Source organism: Canis aureus, chromosome 4 (assembly GCF_053574225.1).
Source record: "Canis aureus isolate CA01 chromosome 4, VMU_Caureus_v.1.0, whole genome shotgun sequence".
Classification (NCBI taxonomy): Eukaryota; Metazoa; Chordata; class Mammalia; order Carnivora; family Canidae; genus Canis; species Canis aureus.
The window spans coordinates 67,719,667-67,745,334 of NC_135614.1; the positions used below are offsets into that span (position 1 = coordinate 67,719,667).

Here is a 25,668-nt window from a genome sequence, read left to right on the forward strand (position 1 = left end):
TGTATCTATGATTACATAATTCTATATTATGTTGATATTCCTAGTGGATATCATGCTGCATATAGTACATTTTATCTTGGTTATAGTTTTATTTTTCCCATGGATATTTTTTCATATTGTTAAAAATATTTATAGATAGTAGTTTAAGACTCCTGTAAGATACTGACTTGTAGCTATATCATAATTTACTTAACCACTTACCTATAATATATATTTATTATACATAATTAGGAAATACATATATGTCTCTACTTAAACTAATCATATTATTTTAATATTCTTATTCCAATCTTTCAGATAAATAAATGAGACTTAGGTTTCCCACAGCTGATAAAACTAGGGTTGCTTGTATGATTCCAAACACTATGCTCTTAGCCACTCAACTTGACTATCTTCAAATGATCTAGAAGCCAACTTTTTAGGTCAAAGAGTACTCAATTTTTTAAAGTTACTGACACATAATTCCCAAATAGCCTTTCAATGTTTTCTAAAGATATTTAATCAGAGCAAACTTAGAATACCAAACTACTTTCAAAACCAAGTGTGAATCAAAATGGTATGACATATACACCTAGACCAAGTCTAACTTGATTTCAAAATAGAGGCTCCATTCCAGCAAGGGAAATAACAGGACTTCATCAAAGCTAGTGAGATACAGATACATATAAGCATGCGCATGCACACACACACACACACACACACACACACGTATGATTTTTCTTAGGGAAGAATTGCCATTGTTACAAAATTAAGGCCGTGAAGACATGGTCTGTAAAACAATGTTATGTTGGCAAATTGAACACCAATAAAAAATAAATTTATTATTAATAAATAAATAAATAAATAAATAAATAAATAAAAGCTACAGGGGAATAAAAAAAAAGATGAGATAGCTAAACTGCTTTGCATGTGAACTTAATAGAAATCTGGCTGCTGGGGCAAATAGATAAGCAAGAAGCTTGAAGAAATGAAGAAGAGGTGAAACAAAACAGGAGACAAAAGATTACAGAGATAAGTGGATAGTGAGAAATTTGCTCATAGTGTAAAGTGGGAGGAGGACAGCGTCAGATCGAAGTACCCTGGAAAATAAGCACATCTTTATTTCATCTTAAATTATTTACACTATATCCCCTCCCTAGTGGCAAATGCTAAGGGAAGCCCACTACATACAAGACACCTTGAATGAGTTTAGGGGACAACATTATAGAAAAGGAGCCCAACTTCACAAAGCAATCAGTGTAGAACATAAGGAAGAGAACGTTCATGGAATGTTGAGATTGAAACTGGCACATAAGATTGAGGGTTGAGTAAAAGCAAGAATTTAGAGCCAGAGGTGATGAAGAGAAGCAAAACTCACCACTTTCCAGAACCCTCCACAAGCAGAGTTGACAGATAAATACAGGTCTTCCAGTTAAATATGAATTTTTTTTATACCTCAAAGGACAGGGCAAACACTAATATGTACAGTGTCAGAATGATTATAAAATCCAAATCCTATGTTAAGTACGTGTTATAGTCTGAATTTTTGTGTCCTGTCAAGATTCAGATGTTGAAATCTTAAATTCCAAAGTTGATGGTATTAGCAGGTGGGACCTTTTAGGAGGTGATTAGCTCATGGAGGTGGAGCCCTCAGGAATATTATTAATGCTCTAGAGATTCACAGAGCTCCCTTCCACCATGTGAGAACACAAGAAGTCTGTAACCGAGAAAAGGGCTCTCACCCTCATTCCAGCACACTAATCTTAGACTTCCAGCCTCCAGAACCACAAGCAACAAATTTCTGTTTATAAGCCACCTGGTCTGGTATTTGGTTATAGCAGCTGAGCAGGTCAAGACAGGACCCCATTTCTGTCCTCTAGTTCTGCTTCCGGTATGACAGGACTCTTCCATTAGCAAGTTTTCTTAATATCAGCTTTAATATCGATATTTCATCCTACTATTGCCATCATACTATTGGTTTCATAAAAAAAATAGCTTTTAATAACTCACTGCTTGCTCACCTCTAAATGAACAAACAACTCTTTAGAATAGCTAAGACATTACCTTAAAGAAATTCTGTGATCCTAACAGTGCCTTGGTAGCTATCTCACCTGTGGTTCAGCCAGAAGGTAAGTAGAATCCTTGGGATCTTCTGTTAACTATCCTTATATTTGTGAAATATTTCTACTCAGACACATTCTCTTTACATTTTATACCCAATTATGACAGCCCTAAAAAATCCCCAACATACTGCAGAATCGTTATATGGAAGATTCCTATATTTATGTTCTAAATTTAATAAAAATATGGCCCCAATGTAAATAAAACCAGAAATTAAACGTTAATTGTTCTTTGGAAGAAAAATGGAAGAAAAGAATTGTTCTTCCAGGAAAACAATAAAAGTCTTGAACCAGAGGTACTAGGTTCTATCCATCAGTACAATGGGATTCTGCTATAAGGTCATGAGTGGAGTTTAATTAACAATTATTGATGGAGCATTTACTATGTGCTAAAGCTAGAACTCTTGCTCTGGCATAAGGTTACAAAGTAAGTCACAGTCCCTAAAACCAAGTACCCGATATTCATATAGCAACCAAGGTATGGATAAGATCTAAAAGGTACACAAAAAAAGGAGTGATTCTCAGCAAAAGAAGGAAGATTTCCCATGAGTGAATCATCATATGGAGCATACCTTCAGGTTTTTGAAGGATACGTAAGAGTTAACCAAACATGAAAGGAAGTATTATTCAAACCAACATGAGATGTGTGAAAACTTCAAGCACTTTAGTATTGCTTGAGTGTAAGATAGAAGGTAAGGAAGGCCAGTGAGGCAGAAGTCACCATATCATTAAGAGATTCTCATGACATACACCAATGTGTTTTAAGCAGTAGCGTGTGACATATGTAACTCAAACTGATCTCTGAGTAACATGAATGAGAGACTTAATTGAGGCAGAAGTAGTCCAAGGGTGTCTAGGGAGATAAATCAGACACATTATGATGCAGACCTAACCTCCAGCAAGAAGCAGAGGGGATGGATTCATCTACTTACCCATTTTTTTCATCAAACGCTTATCGTATCTGTGTTTGACTCCAAAGTCAACACAATATGTCTTTATTGAGTAGATCAAAAGGAGAAATTACAAGAATGATTATGCATATTACAAAGAGTGCCCCCCAAAATAGGAGCAAAAGCCACAGAGTGTGGTATCTCAGAAGACAAGTGAGAAAACTGAAGTATGAAAGAATAGTCACTTCAAATGCCACTGACAAAAGACTTAAACAAGAAGAGACCCTTGGAATTTGGCAAGGTGGGAATGTTGGTGTCTAATGAAAAGGTGCCAAGTGGAAGCCCAGTCTTATTGAGCTGAGGAAGAGAATAAAAAGTGAGAAAATGGAATTATATAGACAATGTATGACTTGGTGAGACAGGGAAGAAAAAAATAGAGAGAAGCTTGGGAAAAACCTGAGGTCAGATGTAGGTTGTTTTTCTCACACCTGTCAGAGTGACTAAAATAAAAAAGATAAGAAATAAAAAGTGTTGGTAAGGATGTGGAGAAAAAGGAACTCTAGTGCACGATTGGTAGGAATGCAAACTGGTACAGCCACTCTGGAAAACAGTATGGAGATTCCCCAAAAAGTTAAAAATAGAACTACCCCATGATCCAGTAATCACACTACAGGGTATTTACCCAAAGAATACAAAAACACTATTTTGAAAGGATATATGCACCCTTATGTTTATTGCAGCATTATTTACAACAGCCAAATTATGGAAGCGGCCCAAGTGTCCATTAATAGATGAATGAATAAAGAAGTGGTATATATATATATATCATACATATGAGATATATATATATACACACATATGAGATACATATATATAATGGATTTTTTTTTTTTTATGATAGTCACACAGAGAGAGAGAGAGGCAGAGACACAAGCAGAGGGAGAAGCAGGCTCCATGCACCGGGAGCCTGACGTGGGATTCGATCCCGGGTCTCCAGGATCGCGCCCTGAGCCAAAGACAGGCACCAAACCGCTGCGCCACCCAGGGATCCCTATATAATGGATATTATTCAGACATAAAAAGGAATGAAATCTTGCCATTTGCAACAACATAGATGGAGCTAGAGAGTGTAATGCTAAGAGAAATAACTCAGAGAAGGACAAACAACATATGATTGCACTCATAGGTGGAATTTAAGAAACAAAAAACAACCAAAGGAAACTATCTTAACTATAGAGGACAAACTGATGGTTATCAGAGGGGAGGTGGATGGGCAAATGGGGTAAAGAGGTGATGAGATTAAAGAATATACTTACCACATGAGCACTGAGCAATGTATAGAATTGTTCAATCACTATGTTGTACATCTGAAACGAATATAATATTGGAATTAAAATTAAAAACTTAATAAAAGTTAAAAAAATATTTGAAGTTCAGAAAACAAAAGGTAGATTGTTTTTAAGATGAGAGCTACCCAAACATATTGCAGAGAATGATCCTGTATTTGGGTTGAAATTGATGATGGTAATGGTCAATTTGCTTGAGAGCTAATATGAACAGAATTCCAATAATAATGGGAGTTTTAATGTATTAATATTCTTACAAACAGAAGAATAAAAAATATGGTTGAAATCTGTCTTGGGAAATACAATCTTAGTTCAGTTTTATTTTACTTAAATTTTTCCCAATATATCTTCAAATCGAATCTTCTCATTTTCTCATTCTGTCATTCATTATTTACCAATAAAATAATATACTCTCAGTAATTCCCAATCTTTTGGCACTTGAAGACCATTTTTCAGACTCTACATGGAATCATTATAATTATATAATGATAAAAAGCTAGTATGAATGCTTTAAAATAAATTTGATCATTTTATCACTACAAAATATTCACATACTTGGGAAATGACACTTATTCAGGTTATAGGCAATGTGTAATGTGACCATTGATCCAATAACTGAAATCCTTAAAGCACCCAAGGCCACAGATTGAAGATCCACATATAATATGAAAAGAAGGGAACCAGCAAGTAATTGTAATTACTACTCTAGCCTGAATCAGGGATGTTGCTAGGAGTATACAAATGCTTTTATCCAAATTCAAAAAGTTATTTTTCAAATGAAATCCTTTGAAAGTCCGAACACTTCCTTCCCTTTACTGACCCCTAGAAACCACTGACCCAGTACATACCAAAATCAGAACAATGCTGAAACTGTTATTATTAGCAAATGTTTCACAGAAAATCATCTTGAAGGAAAACTTGTACTCTCTCAATACTGTATTGAAAATACAAAATATTTTTATTCCTGGAAGCAGAAGTGGGTCAGGGTGTTGGTTAAATTTTTTTTTTTTAGGAAAACCCTATTTTGGTAAAAAGAAAAATTATTGCCCAATTATAACTCTGCTTTAATCTGGCATTTTTACTGTGTTTGATTTAAATGTAGGGAGCAAAAACATTCACTGAATGTTTTTAAATTTTTCAAATGATGTATCTTGTGGTTTTATAGTAACTTCATGAAAAGTACAATTGCTCCAAATGCTCTTTTGTTAACAGTTTGTCTTAAATTGAACACGGTACTGTCATCTGCCTGAATGTATCCCCACACAGGAACAAAGGTTGTGTAAATCTCAAAACTGGATTGTGATGATGGACTGCACTGACATACTTGGGCTAGGAAAGGAGCTTGCCTCTGCTTTGGAGCAGATACCCTTACTGTGTTGTCATGCATATCCTCATTGTTCCCGACAGATGTCCTTCTATTCACTTTCTGCCCAGATTTTTTTAAATAAATTTATTTTTTATTGGTGTTCAATTTGTCAACATACAGAATAACACCCAGTGCTCATCCTGTCAAGTGCCCACCTCAGTGCCCGCCACCCAGTCACCCCCACCCCCCGCCCACCTCCCCTTCCACCACCCCTAGTTCGTTTCCCAGAGTTAGGAGTCTTTCATGTTCTGTCTCCCTTTCTGATATTTCCCACTTATTTTTTCTCCTTTCCCCTTTATTCCCTTTCACTATTATTTATATTCCCCAAATGAATGAGAACATATAATGTTTGTCCTTCTCCGACTGACTTACTTCACTCAGCATAATACCCTCCAGTTCCATCCACGTCGAAGCAAATGGTGGGTATTTGTCATTTCTAATGGCTGAGTAATATTCCCTTGTATACATAGACCACAGCTTCTTTATCCACTCATCTTTCGATGGACACTGAGGCTCCTTCCACAGTTTGGCTATTGTGGACATTGCTGCTATAAACATCGGGGTGCAGGTGTCCCGTCTGCCCAGATTTCTAAGAGAAATCTTGTCCTATTGGTTTGTCCACTCCATTCCTATGCCTGGATTTACATCTGTCCATGTTAACTATATTGGCATTAAAATTAAAAACTTAATAAAAGTTAAAAAAATATTTAAAATCCAGGAAAAAAAAGGTAGATTGTTTTTAAGATGAGAGCTACCCAAACATATTGCAGAGAATGATCCTGTATTTGGGTTGATATTGATGATGGTAATGGTCAATTTGCTTGAGAGCTAATATGAACAGAATTCCAATAATAATGGGAGTTTTAATGTATTAATATTCTTACAAATAGAAGAATAAAAAATATGGTTGAAATGTTCCTTAATCATAGCTTTTCCCTAAACTGTCTGCATGCAGGATTTTTTACTCTTCCAGAGTAAAAAGTGACACCTTTAAGTTTGCAGACAACACTGAAGTCTAAGGAGAAACTCCTCAGCCTAAATTACTGAAATATCTCAAAGTGTGCAACTGATTTTTTTCTAAATGGAGATGAACTCTAATGTGGGCGGCATTATAAAGAATTTTCATTTTCTTTATTCTAAGGGTCCCTTGGCTCCCTCCTCCTACCTGTGTTTTACTAGACTGCTTGACCTAGAGCTGGCAATCTGTAAATATTCTGAATAATGGATTCTGCTTTCTTCATAAAGCCTCCCACAATTTTCCTAATCCCAAATCCTTGTTCCTTTGAACTTCTGTTGAAGTTATTGTTTGTACTATTCATTTGGCAACATACATATTCAGAGATGGATTTGTGACATCTATATATCAAACATTTATTAACTCTTCACAAATTGTTTTGTCCCTTGACAGTATGTGCCTAATACAGCATTCAGGGAACTTAATGGATGAATTAGGAGCAAGGTCTAGATGCTGGAGTGTGACTGCAACTTCCTGCAGTAAAAAATACATATGGTACTTGACAAGTGGTCATTGACATGTTCGTGATGCTTGTGAAGATCAAATTTAAAACTAAAAGAATATAATTTTATACAAGAGACAACTAAGGAATAGATAGCAATAGATGGTATAGACTGAAAATACTTCTACTAGTATCTACTTGCTTCCATATAGGATTAAATTCACACATATCAAAGGAACAATGGAGTTATTAAGAGATACATAGTTTTTAAAGCTTATGTTAGAAAAGACAGGGCTGCTTTCCCAGCTCTGCCTCTGTCATCACTAAATGGTATTTCTGCAAAGTCTACTGGGTTAGAGTAAATAAATTAAAATGACCATTATTCTTTAAACATTTTCCATGCATTAAATTTATTTATTTATTTATTCCTTATATGAACCTTATGAAAAGTAGGGCTGTTCAGTATCACCTAAAATAATAAAAGGTAGAACTGGGTTGAGGTCTGTCTGATTTTAAATTCTATGATCAATCCACTGTCTGATGATTTCTTCCCCATCACTTTGGATCATATGCCGTCACGTTTCTGTTGTTACAACTGCACCCTATAATAGCAGTGCTTAGCAACACTGATAGTTCTCTGGTTTAGGTCTTCAAATGATGGTGTGAAATATCTTTTAAGACAATCCCCTAATCATGGGAGTGGTCTCTAATGCGGGCATTAAAGAGCTTTTATTGTTTTCCCCTAAGTCTTGAGTTGCAAAATACCTTACCTACTTAAAAACTCATTTTGTGTCCTTGTTTTCTTTCTCTTTCCTTCTATCCTTCTCTCCCTCCCTTTCCCTCTCACTCTTTCTCATCTATCTACATAAATATGTAAAATAATGAACCATATTATGTTGGTCTTTCACTATAATCAGTAAATCAGATCTATGACTTAACGAGGTAGAACCAAGTGATAGTATTTTTTGTTCCTTTTTAAAGAATTCCTTAAAAAGCGAAATCTAATCAATTTTTATTTAGCTCAGTATTTATCATATACATCAAATATCAGTATTTATCATATACATCAAATTCATTCAAGAAGACATGTTCAATGATTCTGCATTATATAAATAAGCAAGAAGCAAATTCCATTATAAAACATTACACTATATTTATTAGACTAATAAACATTTATTGTCATTTATTTTACCAAGAACTCATGTGCAAGCTTTCATTCTAGAACCTAGACATCAAACAGCCCCCAGAGATGGTGAAAAATAGGAACAGAGAATTGATTAGAAGAAATTTTTCTCTTATTAGATAGTGATATAAATCAGATCATCACATAAATCCATCCTAATTTAGTCTGCTTCTCATGTTAATTTCTAGGATATTTTTAGGAAAGTGAATTTTTTTTCTTCCTGGCTGATTCTACCTTTGACTTCATCTTTCTTTTTCTTTGGGGTAAAGGAAAATACATAAAATCCTAATTTTCTTTTCTACTGTTTTTAAATTTACCCAAAGTGGTAGATTTTAAATCTTAGAAAGAGGACTAGCTGTGTATCAAAAACAGCTAGTCCATTGGAATCTAAATTTTCAAAAGGCATTCTCTTTCAGAATTTAATGTTTGCTAATACTTTTCAGGTACAAAGTGAAAAATATGGGCTAGCAATCATTTATGTTAATATCTTTAGAATAATGAAAAGTAAAACTATCACATTGGCAAAAGATAATACCTAATGCCATCATTATACAGAAATAATTAACTCTGTCCTGATATTAACTGTGTCTTATAGCCTGCACAAGCCATGTTCTTAAACTTTCAAACTTTTATTATGTCTCATAATATTTTTGTTATTAGGTCAGTGCTGGATGTTTTTTAAAGAGTTAAAGGAAAGTATCAAGAAGCTGAAAAGAGAGGCACTTTATGGGCATAAGGGTAGATTTCAAAGGTTTATGACTCTCACTCAAGTTTATAGCTCTTGGGCAATTCTTGAAGGGATTGGGAAAGAAGCAAGCCCAAGGAATGGTATTCCTGTTCTTAGGGCCACTTTCATGTCACCTCCCAAATTCTGTGTTGATGCATACTCTTGCTTTTTCCCATTCATCCACTATTTCAGCTGCATCTGCTTTCATTATTTTTATACATTCCTCTCCGCTTTATTGCTACTCTTGCTTAACTATCTATAATAGTAAATGCATGTGAAGTAGAAAAAAAACATGGTCACTTTGGCAGTATGGGCAATTGGTAAGCGGGAAAAGATCATGACTATATTCTAAAATTCTTCATTCCTAGTCTTTAATAAATTCAAATTTCTTACCATTTTCTATCCTATTAACCTAATCGTGATGAAACAAATTTAAAGTTATGGGAAATGAACAAGGTTGCACATACTTTAAAGAGGTATGTAATAATGGAGACCTAAGTCTTCAGAGGCAAGAGATGGGTGTTGATAGCGTAAAAAGATTGGGGGCAGATGGCATGAAGTGGTTGGCAGTCTTTTGTTCAAGATAATAAAAAAACCCAAAGAAGGGGAGAGAATTCAGTCAAAAGTGAGAAGGTGAGAAGCTGAAGAGCAAAGAGCAGAAAGCAAGATGTTAAAGATAGGAGTCAAATGCAAGAGGAAAACTTTAAGATAAGAGGACACTGTTCAAAGAACCTCAAAGTGGAAAAAGAGGATATAAGTGGAAATTTCTCAGAATGGGCCTAACAGGTCTGTTACACATTCAGTGTGTTGATGGGAGGTTATCATGGCGTTACAGGTAATTAGCAAATACACAATATGAAAAATTCTCTTGCTAGCCCATTCATATAAAGAAGGATAATTTCTCTTACAGGATGCCTTATACTTAAGCTTGTGTGTGTGTGTGTGTGTGTGTGTGTGTGTGTGTATAGTGTGTGTTGTTTTTTATTTTACTAAATCCCACATTTCTTTAACATACTGGAAGAACAGAAATATCATTTCTACATTTAAAAGCTAAACACCAATTAGATTATAGTATGTGTAATATTTTTGAGGTGGGGGTTAATTTACACTTGCTTGCATTACTGAATTCTAAAATGATCTAACTATTCTGATCCTCACGTTGCAGCATTTAGAACCTAAGATGTACAGACTTCAGATAAAAAAATAAGTAATACAATTTTTATATGTTCTTTGTGCTTGGATTTTAATCTCTGTTTTGAGTCAGATTCAATATTTTAGAAATTTTCAAAAACTACCCTACCCTACTAGTTTTTTTTCAAAAACTATCATATTCATTGTTATGATCTCTTTTAGAAAGGAAAATGGTAAAAGGAAAAGGACTTTTTAAAATTAAATATACTTGGTGCTAAATGACAAAAAATTAGATTCATTGATCTGGCTGTACATGAACACACCCTTTAAATTCATTATTAAGTAGCTGGTTAGATCATCTCAATCTAAGTATGGTTTGCCATTCTAAATTAATTTTCTACCTTATTTTATAATCTTCCTCACGGAAAGACAATAAAATGTCTATTATTTGCCCTTGATACTTGAAATCACAAAAGGCTAATAAAATTAATAGAGTAAATAGAGTACTTTAACTCAGCTGTTAGGGTATTTCTGATAAAGTTACAGATAAACTTTACATTGTAATTCAAAGCTAGGAGAGGGTTTTGTTACAATTTAGCCTCTTCAGAATAAATGTTTCTTTGAACTTGTGCTTCAATGAGGGAGGGCAAGGGGAAAGCTCTGCTGATCTTTTAAACACATCAAAGCTTAGGAAGCTAACATGCTGGACAGGTGCTTTTGTCAATCTGAATGGTATCTGCACCCCATCTTCCTAGGGAGACATGGCATTTGTCTCCTCTCAATGGCAAACAGGAGCTCCCATCACTTCAGGAACTCTAGGAGGTCCACCCGGAGCTTCATAATTTCTACATCTTTCAGTATCTCTCCAGTTTGATTATCATCAAATCATTTTTTCTGACAATTTTGTACTCAGAAAAAAAAATGTTCAAAGTACTGGCTGTGGAAAATATAGGAGATTAAAAAGAAAAAGGAAAATCATCAATAAAGCTATCACTCAGAAGTAATCACAGTTATTTTAGATAATCTGCCTCTTTTCTGATAATTATATGTAATATATAAGATACATGCTAAATAGACTTTCAGAGAATAGCAATCATACAGTATCCTATTTAGAGCTTACATTATTAGCAAATCCTATCACTAAATGATGTTATTTCTAACATTTTTCTAACATATTTTCTATGATTGCCAATGGAAATATAACAATTATATGATAGAATAATTTAACACTTATGTTTAATTGAACATTTAAATCATTTTCTGTTGTTATTACACATAATGGTTTCAGTGTACTTTTTAATACATCATCTGTTTTTGCCATTCCTTTTTTTCCCATAGATTTCTAAACTCTTTGGTTAAAAGGTTTAAGTTTTAAGGTTATTCCAGCAAGTTGCTTAATTGCTTTAAAATGTTCTAATTTACACATCTCTCACCAATTCACCAAACCCCTACCAACACTGGCTATCGTTGATTCTTTTTATCTTAGCTACTTTGATAAGCAAAATATTTTTTTAATTTGAATTTCTTTTACTAAGGGGCTAAATATTTTGTATGCCTAAAAACCTGTATTTTCCTTTTGAGTTGTATTTTTACGTCACTTGCCCAATTTTCTGCTGAATTTTAGTTCTTTTTCATTGATTTATGTGAGCTTTTAATGGACTGGGTTTAGTTTCCTTGTCAAATTTGTAGTTGAAATGTTCTCTTTTTAAATATTTTTGTTTATTATATATGATGTATAAAATCATTAGTTTTTAATATTCAAATCTATCATTTTCACTTTGAGAGTTTGTCCTTGGCATTTGTTTTCTGATGCCCCAAGATAAGATTATTTCTCTATATTTTTATATCTGAGTACATGATGGTACTGTTTTTCAAAGTTAATGCTTTCATTAATTCAGAGTGTAACATCAATTTGAGGACAGGATCCAATCACTCCCTATTACCTAAGTATTTAAATAATTGCCCAGCATCCTATAATTAATCTTCTGATTTTTCATGAATCATAAACTATATTTGACATACTATTTATTTTTTTTACACTATGTCTAATTCCAATTTATTTAAGAAAACATGTAAAGACAAAAGATAAAATAGGGACACCTGGGTGGCTCAGCAGTTAAGCATCTGCCTTTGGCTCAGGGCGTGATCCTGGAGTCCCCTAATCGAGTCCTGCATTGGGCTCCCTGCATGGAGTTTCCTTCTCCCTCTGCCTGTGTCTCTGCCTCTCTATCTCTGTGTCTCTCATGAATAAATAAATAAGATCTTAAAAAAAAAAAGATAAAATAAAGGTAAAATGAAGCAAAAAAAAAATAAGAGTTAAAATTGTAGATGGAGTTAAGAAGAAGTTAAGACAAATTTTTTACCTTCAAACATAATTATGCGAGGAATGGACTGTAAATAATGTCCCTAGTGAGTATAAACAAGTTTAGTATGTTACAGGATTCAGGACTCACAAGTATAAGAAACTAATGCTCCTAAAAATTACAAATTATCTGTTTGATGAAACCATAATGAAAGACACTGTTATATGGTAAAATATATTCTTTATGATATTTTTGTAACAGATGGAGCAATACTAAAAAAGAAATGTTTTTTTTACTAACACGTTCTTTTCAAGCCCATAGCTTTAGTTTTCTGATGAATTTAACTATAGTTTAAAGCTTATAAGAATGGATCCCATGTCCCTCAAAATTTTTGGTACTGCTACATTTTTTTAAAGATATTGAATAGCCATAAATTCAAAAATATTTAACCTGAAAAGTCCTTGCACTGCCTCTAATGGATGCAAACAGTTGAGGGCAGAGCAAGGATTAACAATCTGAAGACTTAGGATAGAAATGACATTTTCATGAGAACATTGAGAAGTGATAAAAGGTCATGTCATATTTCTAATAGAAGTCCATACTCCCTCGGCTTGATGGAAATGTTAATATGTAGGATAACTAGTGTCCCAGCTGTCACTCCATTCATGAATCTTTAGGTGCCACTGTCACATTGTTGAAATTATTGTATCTATATAATGTATTTTATTATCTAATAGAAAATGCTTTCCTCAAAGTTACATATTTTTAAAGGTGAAATTTTGCTATTCTCAACTATTTATTCTTCTCAAAGAAATATAAGACCCCCTTACCAAGTTGTAACATTGAAATTGTATCAAGTACATAATAAATGAAAAACTGAAACATTTCTAATATTCATAACTCTTTATACTCATCTTTTATCTTTCAACATTTTGTAAGTTTCTTCCTATAAGTCCTGCATGTTTTGCTCATGATTGTTTCTTATTTTATATCTTAGGATTTGCAAAGGTATTATTTTCAAATAGTGGATGGCATAGAGAAAAACTACTAATTTTAAATATCTTGTATGGAATCAACTTAAAGAATTAAAGTTTTCAGTAGATTATTTTGGTGTTGTAGTTAGGTAATCCTATTACCCAAAGGTAATGATAGTCTGTCTTCCTCTTTTCAATACTTTTCCTTCTAATTTCTTTTAATGTTCATTGACCTGAACTTCTTGGTTCAGTTTTTAAAATTTTTTTCATTTATTTTTTTCTATTTTTAACTACTCTCCACACCCAATGTGGAGCTCGAATGCATTACCCCAAGATCAAGAGTCACACATTCCATGGACTGAGCCAGCAAGGCATCCCTTTGGTTAATATTAAATACTAGTTGTATCAGAGGGCATAGTTACCTAATATTAAACTATGTTTGAATTTCTGGAAAAAATCTCATTTAATCATAATGGCATCTTCCTATAGTGTATTATTGAATTTGATTTACTAGTATTTTTTATGATGCAATAGTAGCTTTTTCTCTTTGTGTTATCTTTATCACAAGATAAAGGGCCAGGGCCAGTGATAATGCTTTTTTTTCCCCAAAATAAAATAGGATCATTAATATAGCATGAGTTTATCTGGTTTAGAAAATTAAATAACATTCACAATTACAATCATTAGATCTTAGACCCATTGTTAGGACTGGAGAGATTGTTTACAATAGTAGTGGTAGTAAAGGTGGCATTCTATCTTATCTAAAGTAGATTCTTTTCTCTCTTTGACTCAGGTGATGAAGAACATAGGTTCTAATGATATTTGAGCCTCTGGTGTTGAAGTCATTATCATTACTAAAATTCACTAATTTTATCCTGATATGTTTAATATTCAAGAATATAAATAAGTTATATGATTTATTAAAGTGGGTATGCATATATAATATAGTATATTCTATAGTTTACTTACAGAATTATTCTTTTCCATTTCCTCAATCTATACTTTTACATCATACAGTCAATAGGGAGGAAAACTGAATTAAAGCTTGACATGTAGGCAATGTCTAAACATATAGCTTAACTACTACATGAATTTGTACAAAGGACTTGTTTTCCATGGTTAACTTCCATGTATTAAACAATAAATTAATACCAAATATAGAACTACATCATTGTCTGTTAATGATGCTCAAGTTGTAAATTAACAAATAAATTTACATGCCAAGTTATATTTGGCTTGTCACTTTGGGATCATAAAATCTGAATGTTTCCTCCCAGGAGAATTCCCAAGAAGAGTTTATTTAAAATTTCTTATGATAAGGTATATTTAATATGAAAGATTTTTTATTTATATACCAAGATATATACTAAGTAGAATACTAGCTGTGAACAAGACTAAAGGTACAGCCAAAATTGAAGATTTTCAATCATCAAAATTACCAAAGTTCTTGATACAAAAAAGAAATTAGGAGACCTTTCCAATCTAACAGTGCTTGCTGCAGAAAAGGTGGAGTAGGTCATTTCTTCTTCTTTTTTTTTTTTTTTTACATTTTTTTAAATTTATTTTTTATTGGTGTCCAATTTACTAACATACAGAATAACCCCCAGTGCCCGTCACCCATTCACTCCCACCCCCCGCCCTCCTCCCCTTCTACCACCCCTAGTTCATTTCCCAGAGTTAGCAGTCTTTACGTTCTGTCTCCCTTTCTGATATTTCCCACACATTTCTTCTCCCTTCCCTTATATTCCCTTTCACTATTATTTATATTCCCCAAATGAATGAGAACATATAATGTTTGTCCTTCTCCGACTGACTTACTTCACTCAGCAGGTCATTTCTTCTCATGAGGATGCAGTAGTGTCTCTTGGTGAGTGACCATTGTGGATGATCATTGTTTTGTTGTGACCCAACTATTCCCACCTGTTAAGCAGTTAGAAAAAGACAAGCTGTTCTGATCTTTAACTTCTTCTTTTGTTATTCACCCTTTCATATCTTGAAGTTAAATTCTGAGTCTGGCACTATGTGAAAGAGATTTGACTATACACAATATTAGATCTTTAAAAATCCTATAACATTAGTAGGGGAAAGCATTCAAGTAAGAATGAGTAGGAAGAGAGAGAAAAGTTCTGTGATATAGAAATTTTCTTATGCTCAGGTATTTCCTCTCAGTATTTATGATTAATTTCCACTGAGCCTTCCTGAGGTTTGTTTACAACCAGAATATTTATTTGCCAGCTGATTGAACATCATCAGGCGTCAGCTTTCTTGTTCTCCTGTCATTACTAACTCAGGTAGAAGCTACTTTGCATAGCATCATTTTTCTAGAGCTAGGAAAAAGAACATTAGGCTGGGGTTGGAAAAACTTGGCTAACCACTGCCACATAAAGTGAGGTAATTCATTTAACTATTGTATACATCCAGTCTGTCCAATCCAAAATACTGACATTCTTTAATATAACCTATAAAGACACTTCTATTGATAAGCATGTAAGGCATTTCCGAATATAGTTTTTGTGTGAAGTGACTATATATTTCCCTTCGTAGTTGGAATGATAATGTGGCATGCATTTCTTTTCAGTGAATTGGGAGAAAACTTACTTTTGTATTTGGATTTCAAGAAATCTTTGTAGATGATGCCTAGGAATATTCAAAATGTGCTTGAGGAAAGGGCCAGAAGCAGTATTTTTTCAAAGGGATTCTCACTCTCGAGTGCAGGGATAATATGGCAAAATGAGAAGATGGGAGCCTAAAGTTATAGACATAACAAGAGGACACTTATATCCTCAATCAGAAATGTGATATGGGGCATCTCAAAGTTTTCAGACAGCTGAGGCTTACTGGAAGCAGAATGCGAGGAAGATAAATGTAGAGTAACACTTATCATTTGTATAGGGAAGTAGTGCCCTTCCTAGCTGTAGGGGCAAAAGAAATGATAATCACCTTTTTTTGTACCATATGACCATTTGCTTCTGAAAAATAAGTGAGGCCCAGAAGACTTAGTGTAAGAGAATGAAAGCTCTGATGAAGGAATAGGAAGTCAGATCTAAAAACAGACAAGAGGGTCAGGTTCTGCCTTCTTTCCTCCTGCCAGCTCCTCCCTCTTCCTACAGTCAACTCCCCACACATAAAATACAAATGTAGAGATAGTAGGATCCAGACACACATCATTTATCATTCAAACTGGCAGCCTCAGTTCCAATGCACTATGGAGGTGCCTGTTGAGAATATGGAAATCAAATCATACAGAGGGAAAGGACTCACTTCATCTGTTAGTCAACTGGACTTAACATTTTGAAATCCAATAAAATGCAACATAATCTAGCGGGTATAGCGGGTAAGACCCTACACATTTGATGTCTCATTAGAGTTTGTACCTTGACTCTGTCCTTTTCAATTTCAGCATATATATATATATACACACACACACACACATATATATATATAATGGGGCCATCAAGGTAAGGACCACAGTGTGCTTAGCACAGGGTCAAGTACAAGTGCTTGAAATATAATTTTTTGCTGCTAAACTTAGACTACTCTTTTGTCTGGAAAGAAGTCCCACTCTGCAAGAGTTCAGTGCATCTGGACATATGTACTCATTGTTCCATCAACACAGCTTCCTTCTGTAATAAATTACACCAATATGGTGAATATTTTCTGTCTAGACTGCTTTTAATGTGTTTTTACATAATTGTAGAATTGTCTCTCAAATTAGGTTCAGTTACTCTACTTTTTGGTAGGCCTATCTGTTAATTAAAATTTACTAAAATATAGTAAAATACTAGAGGGACCTTAAGTGTTCATGTATATACTGTCATATTAACCCTGGATGTCCAGTGATCAAGAACAATGTGGCTTTGCCAAATGAGTCCCTTCAATCTGGTGGACTTCTTTCCTTCTCCTCCTTTTTCTTATCCTTCTGTCCCTCTCCCCCTCTCTTTTTTTCCTTCATTTTCATCTTTAACTAACTAGAAACTTCTCAGCACATGCCGAATGTGTTTCCTTCCTTGCTTGAACCAATTATGTGCCAAAGAGTACTAATCATTTAAACTCTTATCCAAGTGTTCTAGGACAAGCAGCAATGAAATCACCTGGCACTTTGTAATGCAGAAACTGAGGACCGGCCCCCCTCCCCCCATGTGATTAGTTTGAGGAGCGCTATTTTAATCTATTCTGCGGGTGATGTAGGGAAGATATGGTTTCACCCACTAGAGGGCAGTAGGACACGTACACCACTAAACCTTACCTTTCCCAAGTAGGATTAAAAGTTCTTTTAAGGATCACCTATAGTTGCCAAAGGGATAGTATACTTAGTTCCTTTAAAGGAAAAACCACAAAGTCAAACCAGGTTACACAGAGAAACTCAACATGTGAGATTAATGAAAGAAGCAGTTCCATGGCACTAGCATAGTATAAAATCAGGAGCCAGATCCTAAATTGTATTTTTGGCTCTTGTTTGTAGATTATAGAATTATAAAGCTGGAAAAGACTTTGATGATCACCTCTGGGGCAACCTCCTTATTTTACAGATGAGGAAGGAAACTCTGAGGGGTTAACGGGCTCTTCCAAATTCATATAGCTCGCAATCTGCCAAGCCAAACCTGGAACTACTATCAACAGACTCCCTACCAAGAGTAAAAAGTTTTTAACAAAATGCTAAACATATCTCTGCAGTATTCCATGGTAAAATGGAGCTCACACTTGTGCTTTACACTTATGGTGGGTTAACACTGTTAGTCGTTGTCTGTTAAGAGGGAAGACAGAAAGGGAAGCATTTGTATATTTTTCCCTTCAGTTATTTATATTCAACAGCACTACCATCAGAAACAAAACCTAGATGTCTTCAGCTCTAGCCCCAAAGTGTCCACATGTAAATATCAACCAGTCACCAAGTATTGAGTAACCATAATATTCATGGCAGTGTTTTACATTCCTTTTAGCATGATGCTAACATGATTTCTGTTCTTGGTGGTCTTTGGTTATGTGTGTTACAATAGCTTGGCTGGTAACTGTTTTTTAATTCTCAGTCCCATATGGTTTTTGCATGCAAAACAGGATCAACAACATTGTGTCAGACCCAAAGATACAGAAGGTGATGAAAACTGAGCTGATAGATCTTCATTCATCTAAGAAGCTGGCAAGGCTTTACAGAGAAAGGAACCCTAATTGCACATACAACACCCTCAGTACAACTTGCTCACATGTCTTCAAAATGACCTTTTAAAGAATGTTTTAAATGTCAGTGCTTTTTTGGAAAACATTGAACCAAACATGGAAACCGCATGAGAACAATTTCTGAGTCTGTAATTAAAGGCTCAAAGCTACATTTTCAATTTCCTCTCCCTTTTTCTCTTATCAATGCAATTATTTAATAAAAACTAAAATCACGTAAAGTTAGTACACATAAGCATTTGGATGTTGATGGATATAATGCAAGCAGTTTCTTCGAGTCTCAGTTACTGGGCAAAGCTCCAAGATAAAAAAAAATGTGGTGAAACAAAGTCCTAGTGGGGAGATCCCAGCAACAAAGAAGCTCCAAAATAACTGCATACATTTTTAAAAAGAAATATCTTATCTTGCTTAATTTTTACTTTGACAAAAAAATGTAAATCTAGTTCCCAAATAAATTTTTCAGTCACTTCCCATTTACCCATTTCTCTACCTTTAGCTATCCTGTATAAATGTCATAACTGATGTTAAAATTTTCCCAGTCATAACTATTTATAGTGTTATCCACATGATCATTTTTAATTATTAGACTATAAATGCAAAATATAACTTCAGGGATCAAATCAGTCTGAATAAAAGATACAAGTAGGATTTTTTTTTCTATTTTTAACCAAACAGACAATAATCTTAGCAAAAAATGGCAATGTCTAATCAACTGAGCTAATAATCCCTAACCTATAAGCAATTTAAATCATAATTTTGATATTTTCCTGAGGCATAGACAGAATATATACTATTTATACAGAGTATGTGTTTTCCCTACCATAACAACAGTATAACAACTGTAAAGAAAAACAGTAGCATTTAATAAACCTGATTTTTAGTATTCATTATGTGAATGTATATACAGTTATTTTACCATTTGGACTTATGCTACCTATTTCATCTGAGAATAGTCTTTCTTTTTTCTCATTATAATAAAAGAACAGCTCTCAATTATTACCGGTAATATTAGTGGCATACTCATGTTTATATATCAAATATGCTTTTAATTTTCTGAAGCAGAGGCAAATTGCTGGTGATATCTTAATGTTTAGAGGTAGTTAATGCCAAAAGGCTTGGACCTGATCTTAAACTGAATATTTCCCAGATGTGTAGTAGGGTGAAAGGTGGAATAACTAACAGAAACCAACTTCCTATTCATGTTAGACTTACTTAGGTGAATTTTAACTAAGGATTAATTAGACAATGAGACTTTATAAGCAGTCAACCTCAGCTCCCAGAGATAAAAGCTGAGGACCTGTTCAGTTGTAACATAACCCATATGTTGAGAAAGAGAAGTTATCAACTACCACTGTCTCCTTGCACCTTGTTTATAATGCCTTTTTAGTCAACTCTCTTTTGAAAATCCAATACTTTTGGAAATGTTGAAAAGCTATTTACTAAAGGATTAAAGAACCTGTAGTTTTTTAGTAAGTATCAGCTATTGAAGTAGCAAAAATATATGCAAAATATTTAACTCATGCGGATGAACTCATAAATATAAAAGGACAGCTTAAGAATGACAAGAGGAAACTGCTATTAATGTGGCTTATCCTAGACCAGCTTTGTACTAGCAGATACCCTGGGGACACTAAGACTTTAAAAATTCTATGTCACCGTGGGAAGCCAGGCTGCCTATTTCAGGAAGAGGAATTTGGCACAAATTCACAGTTGTTTGTCCAGATTCAGTAGAGACTAAAGATGAATTGGAACAAAATCTTGCCAGTTACCCATTCTGAAGGGTTGGGTTCTTTAGCTTGACAAGATTTTGCCACCTAAAACAGCTGTTTTGTGTTGAAGACTAGATGGTGATTTTGCCAGGACTACTTAGAAGATCTCAGCCATAGATGCCAAAACAAATGTTTCTGATATTGAGTGTATGCTCATTTTGTGGTGTTTTTCATTTAAGTTATCATGTGAATATGGAGGCTGGTTGAGGCTGGAGGTGTTGATGAAGAAGACAGTGATGTCAGGTTAAAATATGCCAAACAATTAGGAAGAGATCTGTTTCAACAAACATAATAAAATCTAGACTTGGTAAAGTCAAAAGAAATCAATGAGATGTACCTCTTTGCTAAAAGTAAGAGCAAAATCTTCATCTGCAATATCAATTCTTCAAATATTTCAACAAGTTATTCTGGATAGGAATCTACTTGAAATGATTTTCCTTATATGGTTTTCGTCTCCTTAAACCTTTTTTTAAAAAAGATTTTATTTGACAGAGAGAGAGCACAAGCAGGGGGAACAGCATGGGGAGAGGGAGAAGCAGACACCCTGCTAAGCAAGGAGCCCAATGTGGGGCTCTATCCCAGGACCCTGAGAATAGGACCTGAGCCAAAGGCAGACACTTAACTGACTGAGCCACCCAGGCATCCCTCTTTAAACTTTTTGAAAGTATTTATTAACATAGGTAAGATAGTCAGGCTATAGTTAGAATTAAAGTAAATATACAGAATCTGCCTGTGAAAGTATCTTGCAAAAAAGAATAACTATATAATTTTCCTGTCCCTAATAAATGTGTCAAAAAAACCCCACCATGTCTATTTAAAGACTCAGTGTGTCAATACTTTGCTTCAATTTAAAAGTCAAAAATAACTCTGACTTTCCAAGGTGATTACCTTACATAGTAGCTAGCTAGCAAGGGCAACTGAAAAAAAACTATCAGATTCCGATAAGTAGTACACTCCTCTCTACAGGGATGCCAGTATTTTTGGAAGAGTTGAATGAAGGTGAAAGAAAATACAACATTAAAATGAGAGTCAGGTACAGGCATTTAACAGGATCGTGTGCACATCCCTTGAAGTTTGTGAGTGGGAAGACAGCTAAGCAATTGTCTCTGAAGCTCTCTTTTTGGAAATCAAGTTTGTTTAACTGGACAAGACATGTGGCACAAGTCTGTGCAATTAGATCACATAGCCTCGTACCACAAACATAATTATTAGCAGCTGTTTTTGTTGAATGGCAGGTTAGAGAAACAATAAAAAGAGGAGTTGATGATGATGAAAGAGGAAGGGCGTGAAATTGTTGTACTCTTCTAGCAGCTTTTAAGTCTCAACATAAAGAAAAGACTCTGTCATCTTCTCTGGACTTAAAGTGTTGACTGAGAAAGCAAAGAGGGATGAGAAGGCTGTTTGTAGGTAGGAAGAATAAAGATAGGATCTCCCACCATGTCAGAAAGCTGTTAAGCACTCAAGGTGAAAACACCCAGCAGGGGTTTAGAGTCAACAAGTAACTGTATATATTTGGACATTTGCAGCAGACCTCATTACCTTAACATCCTCGACCAAGTTTCCAAGGCAAAGGACATCCAGGGTGGTGACTGAGAAAACTAGACTTTATGCTTTGGCAACTTTTTTTTAAGCTTTTCAAATAGTTTCTTATGACTCCACACCTATGTAAGAAGAGGGAGGAAAGTGGTCCTTTTGTTGTGGTTGAAAAAGTGGAATTTAGTAGGAAATGACTGAGCAGAATAATTCTGTACTTAGGCTTGGGACTTCATTTCATTCTTCCTCTTCCTATACCACGCAAGTCAAAGTGACTCTTTTTATGCTCGGTAGGTGGCTTTACACAGTAAACATTGAATATTTTTTAATATTTTCATATGGTTATATTTGGTAATCAGTCCCTTGAGGCAATAATGCATTACTTAGAGTTGAATATATATACACAAGACTAATGAGAGGGATCAGACTCTGGGTCAATCAGAGACTGTGCTGAGAATGGAAGATAAACTGGGGCAGTATTGGGGGGACAATGTCATCCTCCTCTATATTCCTGTCTGCTCTGAAAGATGAAACAATTTTGAATTGGCTTCTGATTTCACCTGAATATCCAGGGTTGCATTGGCACTCTCAAATTAAGAAGGATTACCTGCCAATAACATTTGCTCTTTTCCTCTTTCCAGAGAAAAGTGCCACCATTGAAACAGGTACTTTGCACATGGATTTATTAATTTGTTCCATGATTATATATTGGGCATCTGCTGTGGGCAAGGTCCTGCTAGCACAGATGTGGCCCATATGGAGAAGCAGAAGAGCCGTGCTTCCAACAAACTAAGGGCAAACTGAGACTCTTCCTATCTCTAGCTATATTCACTCTTCTAGTTTCTCACCATGGTTCTCACTTCTGCCAAATGATCCAAGATCAGAGTTTTGAAAGAATCTGAAATCTGCATACTGAACATTTCTCCTTGATAAGAAAATAGGTCTAGTTTTTTTTATCAATGCATCAAGAATTAAGTTCAGTGACAGAGTAGCTGTAATCTATCCATAAATAAAAATTGCTTAATAGAGTTCCATTCCTGAGCGCCATTTCCATGGTCTGCCATAGTTTAATTGAGCTTTGTGAGCTTTCTCAGGGCATGTCTATTTTTATTTATTTGATTTTTAAAAAAATTTTACAATTACATTGTAACCAGTTTGTATAAGACAGATGTGCATATTTCTACTCATCTATCTATTTAATAACACTGACCAAGAAATGTATAGCGTATTATGGGTCCTGAATTTCTGGGCCTGTTTTGATAAAGTATGGAGACTTTAAATATATCTCCTTCTAAAATTAAATTATGACACTAGATTTGACATCTCTCTGGACATCATTTTTTAAGATTCTTATATGAAAACAAACGGGGTTTACTTTGAATCTTACCCAAGAATAATCTACACTGAAATATTTCAATGTTTGTACTAAATTAAATTATATTACAATCAGAGTTTTCTTTCGGTCATCTAGAATTACTAGGAGAAGAGGAAATATTTGCAATAGAAATCGAATAAAACTACTGAATGTTACTTGTTTTTTTATATATGTTTCAATTAATTACTAAATTGACTTGCTAAAAAGCCAACCACTTTACCTAGAATTATATTTTGCCTTTAATGGCAATTTGACAAATTATTTTCAAATTTCTTCCATTTTTCCCTATACCATATCTATGCACCAACATTTTAATCATTGTAAATTATCTTATTTCAGTTGAATTTAAGAATTATTTGGCAATACTGTAAACTAGTCTGAATTGAGTAAGTCAATTAAAATTCCTTCTTGCAATTGATTATGTGAATTAAATAATATTAACTGAGTCTTCTGGAGGGAATGTCTTCAGATTTTGATAAATAAACAAATGGAAACATTTCTTCAAAACATAATTTTGTGAAGTTTTGTCCAGCATAACTAAAGTATGCTACAAAGAAGTTTAAGATAACTTTTCTTTGAATGTTATTCTTTTCCCAAAAATTTTAAAGGTGTTAACAATTTGGAATAAAATTTGAATTAAGTAAAGTGAAACATTTGCAGTTTGCAAGGTTTGGATCAAGTCAGTCTAATCATTTCATATCAGTGTTTCTCCTGTTTTAGGTTTTAATTTTCACTTTATTTTTTTCTATAATCTGGATCCCAGAAATAATATGTATTTAAGGACTCAAGTACATAGTAATTATAATCTATCCTCTAGTCTTTTTTAAAGATTTATTTATTTATTCATGAAAGACAAAGAGAGAGAGAGGCAGAGGACACAGGTAGAGGGAGAATCAGGCTCCCTGCAGGGAGGCCGATGTAGGACCCCATCCCTGGACCCTGGGATCATACCCTGAGCTGAAGGCAGACACTCAACCACTGAGCCACCCAGGCGTCCCTATCCTCTAGACTTAAATGCTAAACTTTCAGCATGTTTTATTTCGAAAAGTTTACTAAGACTTGCACGAAGCTGAGTACAAAATAGTACTTGACAAAGAGCAATAGAGGATATGTGTTGGATTCTAATGTCAATCCTTAGTTGCATCTCACTAAAGAAGGAATAATGTCACTCCCACTCCCAATCTCCCACCCCACATGTAATTAAGGTAACAGTATCTCTTCTTAAAACATCCCCTCCTCTCCCAGGTTGTTCTTCTGGTGTTGTCTATGCTAGAATGTCAGGCTCTTACATGGAGTTTTAATCTTTGTTTTTATGCTGTCTCCAAATACCAATGTTACGTACCAGGAAAACCCTTTACATTAATTTCTGTGAAAGTATCCTTTACAGCATGCTCTGCAAAATACTGGCTATGTGCTTTACTTTGTGATCCAAAATGAATGTATGATGCTGTCTTCTATTTCCAGGCTAAGAGATCTGTTTTCTTTGCCAGTTGTGTGATGTGGCAAGGGCAGGGCAGTTCCATGAATCTTGGGGATAAAGAATCACTTCAACCTTGGTGTATGGCCAAAAAGGGGCAATCTTCAATCTAGAGGGCCATGAGCTTTCTATCTTGATTAAACCTTTTCAGCAGAAGCCAGAATTCCTCATTGCCAATATCATGAGTTACAGAAGTATAGATTTTCACATATGGTAAATGTTTTGGTTTGGCCAGTATATATAAACAGGTGAGTTGTCTTTCCACACAATTAAAAAAAAACATAAACCAATAGTAGTATTTATATTTCTTAGCAAGTGTTATAATTACCCACTGTCTAAGTAACGATGGAAAGAATCTATGAAAGAGTTAAGAAGCTAATTATAAATTATTTTACACCATGTTGAAAGCTTGGCAAATTTACAATATATGTGTTCAAAGTGAGCCTGGGTTTGAATCCTAAAACTTGTTCTACATTAAGTATTTTAAACTACTTAGGGCTGTTCATGTTTGCTAATTTGTGAACACTTCAATGCATCAAGTAAGATTTTTTCCTTGCCAGAAACCCAACATCAAGATGTGTTCCACTGACCCACTTTATTCTTTTCATCAAATTGAGGAGCGAAGATAGTGTATATTATATTTAATTGTATCAAATAATTTCTTAAAAACTTTAGCAAATGCGGTTAGACATTTTATATGAATGTCTTTAGGGTATGCATCTAAACTGACATGGTGCTCAATTAGTGAAATATGCCATGAAGTAATTTCTCCAACTCTTTCTGTTGGCTTTTAAATTTTTCTTCCTTTATAAATAAAATGCAGTGGTCAAGCTCAACAAGAATGAATTATTATTTCTGGGTAATGA

The 25,668-nt window shown here is 34.4% G+C and overlaps 1 protein-coding gene and 1 long non-coding RNA gene across 2 annotated transcripts in view; one reads left to right on the top strand and one right to left on the bottom strand.

Moving 5' to 3' along the window:
- Window positions 1–25,668, bottom strand: part of LOC144312897 (uncharacterized) — an 88,625-nt gene that overhangs the window by 58,775 nt on the left and 4,182 nt on the right. Inside the window, exon 2 of the long non-coding RNA XR_013378548.1 lies at window positions 4,306–4,356. This is a non-coding gene — a long non-coding RNA (uncharacterized LOC144312897). The remainder of the gene's footprint in view (window positions 1–4,305; window positions 4,357–25,668) is intronic.
- Window positions 1–25,668, top strand: part of FGF10 (fibroblast growth factor 10) — an 80,289-nt gene that overhangs the window by 35,695 nt on the left and 18,926 nt on the right. The gene's annotated exons all lie outside the window — the stretch shown is intronic.